This window comes from Carlito syrichta, unplaced genomic scaffold (assembly GCF_000164805.1).
Source record: "Carlito syrichta isolate Samal-C Ts95f unplaced genomic scaffold, Tarsius_syrichta-2.0.1 Scaffold288945, whole genome shotgun sequence".
Classification (NCBI taxonomy): Eukaryota; Metazoa; Chordata; class Mammalia; order Primates; family Tarsiidae; genus Carlito; species Carlito syrichta.
In genome coordinates, this window is record NW_007233041.1 from 240,171 (window position 1) to 252,712 (window position 12,542).

General features: G+C 40.3%; 1 protein-coding gene across 1 annotated transcript in view; it reads left to right on the forward strand.

Moving 5' to 3' along the window:
• LOC103256117 (FGGY carbohydrate kinase domain-containing protein) overlaps positions 1 to 12,542 on the forward strand; it is a 325,744-nt gene that overhangs the window by 213,581 nt on the left and 99,621 nt on the right. The window lies entirely within an intron of this gene.

Consider the following 12,542-nt stretch of genomic DNA (forward strand, 5'->3'; position numbering starts at 1 on the left):
GGAAGAAAATAAGCCATAAATGCAGAATCCAGGAAAATGTCACGGAGGTAAGAGGTAGAGTGTAGGGTAAACTGAGGCAGGGAATTCAGAATGGAGGCTGTGAGCAACAGACAAGTAGCTGCATGGCTGTGGAGCTGGCTTGCTAACTTCAAGAATGTCAAGACTCAAAATACTACAGTTTGGTGATTAATTTTACTGAGATTGTTTTAAATATTTTTATGATGCCAACAGGAAGACCTGAATTTTACTTTCATTATCTAGTTGACATAATCAGTTTCTGTTAATAAAAGGGAGTTATGGGCAAAAGAAAAGAAAATTGAAATAAATAAATAATAAAAGAAAGAAAAGAAAATTTGACATAGTAAAGATTATGTTTGTCTGGAGTTCACAGAGCATGCCTACACAATAAATAATGAACTTGGCCTCCTTATTGGCCTGTGGAGGCAAAAAAAAGAATGTCCAGAGAGGGTCATGTGGCAACAGATTGCAGCTTGGAAGTCATATGTGCAGATAACCCACTCTGCTTGCAAGCAGAATAGGGGAAGAACACATTTTATATAAGTACAAAAATGAGTATCTCAATTAGAGACAAATATATGGAGCCAAAGAGCCAAATGCAGTTAGATAGTTAAAATGTTAAAGGAGTTCAGAAACTTGACCAGTTCTTACAATGATCAAGCAGGGCTGACCAAAGCAAGCATGGTTACATGGTGAATGATTATGGCTCTGAGTCACATGGACCTGGGGCCTTCCCTTGCCAGAATCTGTCACACCCAGTTTCAATACCCAGCATGTCAGGCTCTGTGTCTCCCAGCAGCTTTTGTCTGTTTCTTAAAACCAAACACCTAAGATTTACCATCATGAGGATATTCTAATAAAGTTGGCCCAGATGCAGAATATAAAGGAATCAATGGAGCACTCTGAGGAATTCCCATCTCATGAGAATAAATATGTACTCACCAAAAGAGATTTCTTACACCAGGACATATGCCCAATTGTATCTAAAAGTCCTGGTATGTTTAGTTTTTTAATAAAGCTTATTGTTTTGTAAATATACCTCATCTATCCCTTGATATTTCTTAGCTGTGGTTTCCATTTATAACTGTCCTTGGGTTAGCCTCTCAATGGAATAGTTATCACTCCATGAGTTTGCATCACAACACTGGAAGGAGAAGGTGACCTAAATAAGACAGAAGGAAGGTGATTCTAGGCTAACCCCTTCTACCAAAATCTCTTTCCTTCAATCCAGTTTTGGATAATATCAAAATAGCCACCCTGAAATTCTTCTATTATATTGTATCCTTTTGCCAGAACGTACAGTGATGCCTGTCTCCAGCTCTTAGGCAGTGAATATTAATTGGGTGTCTATTGTATACCAAGTACTGCTGCAGCAAGAGTAAGATACAGCAATTCCTACTTCCGTGAAGCTTGAAAAATGCTGGGGAAAATGTTAATAGCAACTAGAATTGTCAGGATAATTTCAGTAGGGCAAAAATCCATATATAGTTTCTTCTTTTGGCTTCCAAAACATTTTTCTGGGCACACAGTAAGTGCTTAATATGTACTTATTGATAATTTATAGGCAACATGGAGATAACAAAGAGATCATTTATTGCTGTAGAAAAAATAAACATATGAACAATTTACTAATACTGAATGGATTAGACAGCTACTGACTCTTACTATCCATGTGGTTAAATATTTAATACCAATATTAACATCCAAGTAAATTAAGAGAACTTCTCATTATGCCATAATCACGAGTGCATTTATTTGTCTAACAGACATAGGCCCTGTTACAGTTGGTGGGGGATATAAGAGTAACTGGACCCATTCCCAACCCTTCAAATATCACTGCCTCTGTGGGGAAGATGGAAAATAGACACAGGCAATGGAAAGATGACATCAAGCTCCAGGCGTCATTCCCTGTCCAGGGCTCTGTAGATGTATAGAAGGTAATTGCCCAACCTGGTCTCTGTGGTCACGAAAGGCTTCTGACAAGTAGTGACATTGACATCAAGTGAAACAGGGAAGAGGGTTTGAGGCTAAGGGGATCAGAGTGTACGCAGTATTCTAGAGGAGAAAAAGTATGGCATATGAATGTCTACAATTGCAGCTCTTTGAATCACTGTCTAGCCAATGAGATAATGCTTTATCTTGATAGTAAAAAAGAAAATGTTTTCTTAGAGAGCCTCTGGACAGCCCTGAGCTCCTGCTTCAGCAGTATTACCCTCTCCCAGTTCTCCACTCTCCCCTTAGCAGACTTTTCCCTTGTCTTTGTTAAACGTTCATCCATTCAGTACACTTTCAATGAACACCTACTATGTGAAGGCCCATGGTAATCCCAGGGAGTACAAAGAAAAAAAAGAAAAGTACCCATCCCAAGTTTGCATAAAAGTGTGGGAGATAATTATTGTGCGTGTGTGTGTGCATAATCATTTTAAAGTGTGATCCCTATAACTCTTCAAACTGAAGGGGATGTTCAGTAATTGTCTGACTTTGGAGTTGTTTTTTTTTTTAATATGGCGTTCAGCTAGTGAACCCTGATGCAGTCTTTTACTGCTTCACTCAAAAATATGTGACGATGCAAAAAAGGACTCCTGCTGGTTTTGGAAATTAGGATGGTGCTCAACTAGGAAAACTAGGATTGATAGTCCCAAAGAAATGAGAAGACTTTCCAGAATCGAAAAGACTCATGTAACTTGCTTGATGAACACAGTATATAATGTAAGAACAGTGTCATATACTAGCCAGCCTGGAAAGCATTTGGACCTCGGCACCTTCTGTCCTCTAGCTTAAAATCACAGGTGCTTTTAAGCCTAAAAATAGAGCAGCTATCCCTCTACTCTACTGCTGATGGTTGGATTTTGTGGTTTTGATTTTTGTTTTGTTTTTTGGCAGCAGCCAGTTAGTTTAATTTCCATTCCCATCCCCCATCCATGACCCTGTCCCTAGCTTCCCTTTCAGTTCAATCCATTTGAGGCCTGCCGACCCAAGAAGCCACCCGGGCAGGAAGTCTGAGCTAGGATGAATGGTGATGGCTTGTCTTCTGAGCATCCTGAATAAAACTTTTTTAAAAACTTTATTTTATTATAAAGATGTGGGGTCAGGTCGGGGTTAGGTACATAAGTAATCTACATGCAGGTAAAGTTTGGGCCTCCAACTGGTGCATACTTCCCCTGGTTTAGGACCAGGTACCCTTTGTGTTAAGTGCCCACATGCTCCCACCCCTGGCAGTGTCCTGTGACCACCTATACCTCCCTTGTGATATTGTGATTAATGTTCAGGTCCCACTTATAAGTGAGAACATGTGGTAATCGGTTCTTTATTTCTGTGATAGATAGCTACCTATGACTGTCTCCAACTCCATCCAATTTGCTGTGTAGTCCTTGACTTTATCCTTCTTTATGGCTGTGCAATATTCCATTATATATATGTACCACATTTTCTTTATCCAGTCTACTTTCTTTTTTTCTTTTTTTAAAGCAGGATTTATTAAGAGAACAGAAAATCTCCCACAGTGGGAAGGAACCCAAAGGAGTTACCCCAGTCTATTTTCGATGGGCAGTAGGGTTGGTTCCATGTTTTTGCTATTGTGAATAGTACAGCAATAAATCTGCATGTGCAGGTGTCTTTTTGTAGAACAATTTGTGTTCCTTTGGGTATATTTCCAGAAGGAGGTTGCTGGATTGTATAGAAGGTCAATTTCTAGTTCTTTTACAAATCACCACACTAGTTTCCATAGAGGTTGGACTACTTTACACTCCCACCAACAATATAGAAGTGTCTCCTTCTCTCCGCACCCGCTCCAGCATCTGTTGTTTTTCGTTATTGATTAATGATGACCGTCCTTACTGGAGTTAGGTGGTATCGCAATGTGGTTTTGATTTGCATTTCTGTGATGATTAGTGAGACTGAGCATTTTTTCATGTACCTGTTAGCTGTTCTTATGTCTTCTTTTAAAATTTGGTCCGTTTGTGTCCTCTACCCATTTTTCAATAAGGCTGTCGCATTTGAGTTCCTTGTAGATCCTAGATGTCAGGCCTTTGTCAAATACACAATTAGCAAATATTTTTCCCCATTCCATGGGTTGTCTCTCCACTCTCTTGATGGTTTCTTTTGTTGTGCAAAAGCTTTTCAGTTTGATGAGGTCCCACTTGTCTGTCTTATCTTTTGTGGCATTTGCTTTTTGGGATTTGATCAAGATTTGGTTGCCTACTCCTAAGTGCATAAGAGTGTTTCCTGACCGGGCTCAACCTGTAATCCCAGCACTTTGGGAGGTCGAGGCGAGTGGATTGCCTGAGCCCGCGGGTTCGAGACCAGCCCGGGCAACTTAGCGAGACCTCATCTCTACAATAAAATTAAAAATAGCTGGTCATGGTAGCATGTGTCTGTAGTTCCAGCTACTCAGAAGGCTGAGGCGGAAGCATCACTGGAGCCCAAAAGGTTGACGATAAGGTGGCCGTGTGCGTGCATACCACTACATCCCAGCCTGGGCAAAGAAGTGAGACTCCAACTCAAAGAAAAAAAAAAGAGTGTTTCCTGCATTTTCGTACAAGATTCTTGTAGTTTGAGACTTTACATTTAGGTCTTTGATCCATTTAGAGTTGATTTTTGTATGTGATGATAGGCAGAGGTTCTGTTTCACTCTTCTGCATGTGGTCAGCCAGTTTTCCTAGCAACATTTGCTAAATAACATCTCCTTTCTCCAGTGGATGTTACTGATGGCTTTGTTGAAGATAAGGTGGTTGAGAAATCAAGTTTTTGCTTCCAGAATCTCTGTCTCACTCCATTGGTGTGATGTGCTTGTACCAGTATCAGGCTGTTTTGATTACTGTAGCCTTACTGTAGTGTTTAAAGTCTGGAAGTGTGATACCGCCCACTTTGTTCCTTTTGCTGAGGATCGTTTTGGCTATTTGTACTCTTTTTTGTTTACATATGAATTTCTGTATTGTCGTTTCCAGGTCTAAGGAGAATGATGTTGGTAATTTGATGGGTATTACTTTGAATCTGTAGATTGCCTCAGTTAGGATGGACATCTTTACTATTGATTCTTCCAATCCATGAGCAAGGGATGTTTTTCCATTGGTTTGTGTCATCTTTGATTTCTTTTAGCATGGTTTTGTATTTCTCATTGCAAAGGTCTTTCACTTCTCTTGTTAGGTGGATGCCAGCTCATTTATGTTGTATGTGTGAATGGGATTGCTAAGTAAAACTATTAATGGGGTAGAGATAGGAAATGTTTTGGTAGCTCTGTGAATTTGAAGAAAGTGTTCAAAGGGTAGTTTATACTTTTTGTTCTAGAGATAGAAAGCCAGGCAGTGCTGCTCTATCTCAATCCAGCAAAACTACACAAAATAAAAATTGCTACACTATGATCATTGACATCTTAGATCTGAAAAGACAAATTCAAGTATGCATTGAGTGGGCCTAAGAGTTGTTCATGTGTACTCTACTTGGAAATACTGACTATATTCATTTCTCAAATTAGACTAAATTTAAGAAAAAATACAGTTAATCCCATAGGAAAAACATTGCATACAAAGAAAAATAAATGCCATTTGAACACTTAAGGAATGATCACTTGAAAATTATTTACTACAAAAAACAAACAAAAATATTCGAAAGCTCCATGGTATATTCAATAGAATTTTTAAACAGCATATCTCTATGAAATAGGGCAGAAACTTATTAGGAAAGAATGAGTTCAGATGAAAGTACAATGGAATGAGAAGAAAAGTGAAAGGATAAAGACCACAGACAACTAGAAATACAATAACAGAATTAAAACCTACATTGAATGCAATAAGGAGTATAATTTTTACTTACTGAAGAAAATAAAATTAGGACTGTTATGAAACATAGCATATGTTTTAAATTTACTCTATAGAAAAAACATTTTGAGGATAGGGCTGTGGCTTATTTACTTTTTTAAATCTCAATAGTGCTTAGGGCAGAGGCTGGCACCAAATAATTGCCTTATGGTCAAACAATAATTGCAGTCATCATGTACAAAATAAGGGACAAACAGTGACCCAAGGTCACAAAACCAAGAAGTGGCAGAGCCTGGCTTTTAGGATGCACACCCCCACAAGGCTTATAACTTTTGACTTATCAAAATACACTGAGGACTATTAAAAAAAGGAGTCCCAGCAGGTACATTTCTGAACATGCTTTAGTACTGAACCACACTCCCTAGGCTAATCCTTGTTCCTCCATTCTTTTGACCACTGAAGCACTAGGCTAAAAAGAGATGGTGGAGATAAAAGGTGGGCAGTCTAATGGTACACCTGGACTAAGTACCCCCCATTTAGCATTTCTCCTTTCCACTTGATAAATGAGACACAGAAAGGTGCACACACAAGTATCTAAATGAAGGAGAAGCTTAGGTAATAACAACCAGCTTGAAAACATTTAATTCTGGTGATTTTAGGTTCTTTAAAAGCAAGACAAAACAAAATTGCTTACTTTGAAAGTAAGGAAATGACTTTGTAATTTACCTTCATCTACCTTAATGTGTGACCATGTCATTAGGAATAGTTGCATGTTTCAGGTATCTTTTTGTGGTTATTTCTATTGTGAGTGGTTGGTTGGATGGTTTTTACCACTGTGAAGCAGTAAAGAGAGGCCAAGTTTTGAATTTGGACCTGTATTTAAACTTGGCTTGAAGATGGACCAGTGTGTGACCTTGGTGGGTTAGCTCTGTGCAGTCGATCTGCCCATCAGGCAACTGGAGTAGTCCAGGCTTTTTGCAGGGCCACTGTCAGAATCACACGGGACGTGCTGGTACAGTGAACAGACAACACAAAATGCCTTTGAATTGGTAGCACCCGCTTGGCAGCCCTTACTTGCATGTTTACAAGATGGCCAGCGGGATTCTAAATGTGGCCTTTGGACCCTGAAGCAACCAACTCGCTCCAGCGCTGGCGGGACTTACCAACCTCAAAAAACCAGCCAGTGAAACTGAATAATTGCTTGGTCCCTCACAATAGGCAAATTTCATGGAGGCCTGGAGATTCATCATCTCTGTACCTAAGTCCTTGGCCTTCAGCTTCCTTTCTGACACAGCAGGAAACTCAGATTTGATGTACCTTGTGCTGGAGGAGGAATTTTGAAAGAGTCCTTGACTCCTTGTGTATACGGCCAGTTGTTTTTCACAGAGTGGTAGGAGCTCTCTGTTTTGGTGATGTTTTTGTTGTTGTTGTTGTTGTTTTTAATACCTTTCCTGAAACACCCACTGAAAAAAGCCAATCACCTTGTAAACGTTTTAGGCCAAGAAAACACACCACTACACACGCCACATTCACCATTGGTGGAAACATGTTTTCTCTGCTTCATTTTGAAAGTACAGCACTACCCAGAACAGAAAGTTATTTTCTGCTTCTTTGAAGAACTGTGACTCCAACACAGGCCATTTGCTGCTCAAACTGCTGGAGAGGTTGAATGCAGCTCTAATAGCTCTTCAAAGCAAGAACAGAGCAAGTGTGCACGTGGAGAACTGGGGTGGTGTGGGGAGTCAGTTCCTAGGGGACCAAATCTCAGCTAGAGTTGGGCATTCTAAAGCGATCCAGAGGTGGATGGAATCAGCAACTCAGATCAACAGAGGATAGAAGCTGTACCCTGTGGCTTCTTCTGATAGGAAGCTGGATGATAGAACCGGAAGCTCTTGTGCCGGAAGCTCTTGAGCTCAATGAATCAGTCTTTGAGGCATTATTTATAAGCTTCCGAAACATGTGGACTCTTTGACAAGAGTTGTGGATGTTTTTGTTGTTATTTACCACTGTTTTATTCAGCCATTTTTCCGTATTATTTTTGCCCATGAAAAATTAAATCCTAGCCAAGCTCGGTGGCTCAGCCTGTAATCCCGCGCCATTGGGAGGCTGAGGTGAGTGGATTGCCTGAGCCCGCGGGTTTGATACCCACCTGGGCAGCGAGACCTCATCTCTACAATAAATCAAAAAAATCAGCCAGGCGTGGTAGCGCATGCCTGTAATTCCGGCTACTTGGAAGGCTGAGGCAGAAGGATCACCTGAGCCCAGCAGGTCGAGGCTGCGGTGGCCGGGAGTGGCCACTGCACTCCAGTCTGAGCGATAGAGTGAGACTCCAACTAAAAAAAAAAAAAAGAAAAATTAAATCCTATAACAAAGCTTTAGATCCTCAGTGTCATTTAACTGGTTTTCTGATCATTTGTTTTCTTACTGAAGCAACTCATTTACCAGCTGGTATTGTGATTGATAATAGGTACCAATTTTCAGGGACCAAATGTGCCAGGCACCATGGTAGATGCTGTACATGTATCATCAACAACTTTTGCAAAAACCCTGTAAGATGATGTCATTACCCCATTTTAAAGAAGAGAGAAACTGAGATGCAGAGAGTTTAAGTAATTTACCCAGAGGAGAAAACAGTTGACGGGATTGGAACCAATCAGTTGAAACCTGGGTCACTGACATTGTTTGGGGAAGAAAAATAAAAATTAAAAGCTTGATTTTTGTGTTTGCCTCACTCCTGCTCTGTTTTCATTGTGCCTGCCGTATGTCTTCCTCATCTTAGTGACTTTTAAAATTCTGTCACAGAATGAGATTTTTCTTTCTTAGTGCTCCTAATCTTTCTTATAGACACAAGACAACAAGTAAACCAGGGGATGTACTGTAGGCAAGAATTTCCTAAGACAATGTAGCCTAATAAAGGGTGGAGGGGTGAGTCGGGTAGAAGCTGCTATTTGGAGGGTCCAGAGAAGGACCTAAGGTCAGAGAACCAAGGATGGGATCCAGGTTGGCATGAAGACTCAAAACAGGATTAGACATCAGCCAGTAGGGGCCAGAAGAGTAGGACAGAACAGCTTTGGAATACAGTACATGAGCATATAAGAGGCTTGGACTTAGAGCCTCAGAAGCAAGGCAGACATAGTCGTGAACCACCTGGTGCTCTGGGCAAACAGCAAGCAGACTGCATTGTGTGGCGTAGAATTCACCAATAGAATAAGGCCATGAGGGAGAATGTCCATCCATCCTCTAGTCGTAGTGTAGGTATTAGTTGTCTACTACTGCTATAATAAATGATACAAATACAGTGGCTTAAATTTATTATCTCACTGTTTTATAGGTCAGAAACCCAGGTTGGCTCAACTAAATTCTCTGCTCCAACTTTCACGAGACCAAGGGCTTTTATTGTGAGGTTCTGGGGAAAATCTGCTTTCAACCTCCTTCATGTTGTCAACCAATTTCACTTCCATGCATTTGTAGCATTAAAGTCCCTGTTTCCTTGCTGACTGTCAGTCAGGGCTTCTTCTCAGCTTCCAGAGTTTGCCTGTATTTCTGGGCTTATCACTGCCTGCTGCCATCTTTAAAACCAGCAATGGTGAGTCAAGTACTTCTCATGCTTTCCATTCCTGATTCCATTCCTTTATTATTTCCATTCCTACCTCATCTCTCCTGCCTTCATCTTCTACTGTATCTCTTGTGATGGACTCTTCTGCCTTCCTTTTCTGCTTTTAAGGGTTCAGGTGATTACCCTGAACTTAGTTGAATAATCCAACATAATCTCCCCATTTTAAGGTTAGCTGGCTAGTGACTAATTCTGCCAGTGCCTAGGTTAGTGTTTGACTGAATATTCAGTGAATAGGAATCTTGATGAAATATCTTTAGAATTTTCCCTGCAACATAGTGATAGCGCATTCATCTGCATTTCCCAAATCTGGATGAGCCAAGCGTTACCCTATATTCCTGATGCTTACTGATACTGTTGGGGAAATTTGTCCTCCTTTCTCTTCCAGGTAGCTGATTATCTCAGACCTGTCCTTCAACTTCTCTCCTCCCTCCAAAGATTTTGTATAAGTCTTTCTCTTGTTCATGAGCTCCACCTTCACTATTGACTGAGCAAACAGAGCATTTTTTGCTGCTCCATTGTGTTCTGGAAAGCTTTCAGCTAATTCCCCTGAGCCTTGGATACCCCCATCGAACTCTGATGGCCTTAGAAAGTCTCAGGACTTAGGAATCCCATTTTCTTGTCTTTTGTCATCTGTAGAGATCCCTTGGGAAACTATTCCTAAGCCCTTTTCTTTCTTACTAGCATATTTACTCACTTCAATTTATTTAACAACTAGGAAGGAAAAAATAACTAATTACTAATGAATGTATTAATAATTAACTATTTTAGGACCTATGAACATATAATTTGTAATACCAAGGTTTAGGGCAATCATTCCCACAGTTTATAGTGCATCAGGACCTTGCCAAAATGCAAATTGCTGGGCCCACACCAAAGGTTCAGTAAATCTGGAGTAGGATTCTGGGAAATCTGCACTCAACTAGGATCCAGGAGAGGCTTAAGGATATGCCCAAGTTTGGACAAATTACCAAGGAGCAACAAGACTGAAGCTGAAGTCCGGAGTGCAGATATCATGTCTCTCCTTGAATGGAAATGTGTATGTTGATAAGGACTAAGTATTCCTCAAGGAGTCCCTGCAAGTGGGTCCCCAAATAAATGAGTTGTGAGCACTCATCAAAGTCAGATTGCTTCTCCAAACTCCTACATGTCCATACCTTTAAAATTGTGATATCAGTGCTGATGATCGATTTCTGCCCTGGCTGGACAGCCACTGGTCTTCAGTGACCCCTATTCATATCCTGGTGGTAACCATAGCATGCTGAAGGAGATACTTTATTGCCATATTCCAATAAATGAGTGAGATTGAGCCCTTTATCCATTCAAGAGAAAGAGAATGAACATTTATTAAGAAATCAGAAAAATAAATGGACACTTTTCAGTGCCACCTGTATGTACATAGTTAAAGCCATGAGATCTATAGAAGTGTCTAGCTCTTGTAGACTCACTACAGCTTGCTCAAAAAAGAAACATACTTTGCAAATGATATCTAACCTAATCCTCACAAAAATATTTGGAGGTATTATCATTCCTGTTTTGCAGATGAAAACAATTGAAGCTCAAAGAACTTAAAGAATTAATACACTGTCATGCAGCTAGTTAGAGGGAATGTCAAGATTTAAACCCAGGGTCTTATTCTAAAGTTCATTCATTCCATTTACATGCACTTCAAAATCCCAACATTTACATATACATTTTATTTCCATAATCTAGGATGTTAAGACTATGCAATGCAGTTTTTTTTGAGGGGGGGGTATTTTTTTTTTTTTTTTTTTGGCCATCATATCCAACTCTCACAAATCTAAATATTAATTATAAATGCTTTTCTGTTACACTTCTGCACATTACACAATAGCCGAAATACATAAAATGTGTTTACCACTGCAACTCTCCCATGGGGTTTCCCCACACATCTGACTGTCTCATCCAGACATTCAAAATAGGCACGTGCTCATCTATAAACACATTCTTCCACTTATGCTTCCTCTTCACTTCCTCTTCTTGATGGAAGCCTTCAGCCAGGGTATCAGCTCCTCTGGCCTATCCCAGCCTTCTCAGCCCTTCCAAAGCTGCACCTCCCCCAGGACATCTCTGGTACTTCCAGGGCATTGCCACCACCTCCCTGGTCCTCTAGAACCTCCCAAGCAGTCCACATGATAGGCACCCCTTAGAAAGTTCCAGCATGGGGGCAGTCACTCTGTGGTTCTCTATGTGTACATGCTAATAAGATGTGTATGTCTTTTCTATAATAAAAAAAAAAAGGAAGTTCCAGCATGGACTAGCTGAGCTGAGGTCAGTATCTGAGAGAAAATAAAATGGGCTTAAGGATCATCTGCCCTTCTGAGGTCTCCATCTGCATAGCAGGTGAGATATCAAGGAAGCAAGGACCCCACACCATAGTATCTTTGCACTTCAGACAGAAATGTCCTTCACTAAGTCACATGCCAACACCATGACTCTGATGTTAAATAAGTGGTGAAGGAATATTGGAAATGGCCATGGGAGAACTATGTTTGCTTCTTTCCTTTTGATGCTGAGCCCCTTCCATATCATGATCCATGTAATAAATTCCTCCTAGAGTTTCCTCCCAGGAATAATTTTGTCTCCTTTGAAGGATAGCTATGTTTTCTTTTTCAGAAAAAGAAAAGCTATGTCACCCATCATGTGTCCCTTTTTGCTATAGCTGCTAGCAAGCTCAAGAGTTAAATTTAGTGCTCAATCACATTGATTATCTCATTCTCAGTTCTGGAAAAAAATTATCTTCCCTTTTCTCCTCTATGATTTCTGAGCTGTGGAGGCACTGGAAATTTAGAAAAGGGTTCATGTTATCTCTTTGCTCGAATACCAATGCTTTTCAGAAATCCTCATGGATATCAGCTGTGGATTAAGGAAATTAAATCCAGCTACATCACCCTCCTGCTCTCTTATGGATTGTTACTAATTGATAAGGATATCAGAACCAGTTACATTATCAATATTATTATACAAAGTAATGTGATATATACATACTGGTGGAGAGCGCACCTTATATGCAAAGTCAAATTTCACCCCTGCCCCAATCACAGATTATCCACATCTGATCTCCAGGACCCATCGGTGGATCAGCCACACAAAGTCATGGCCCAATCCACTTTCCATGGATGACCAGAGAGGAA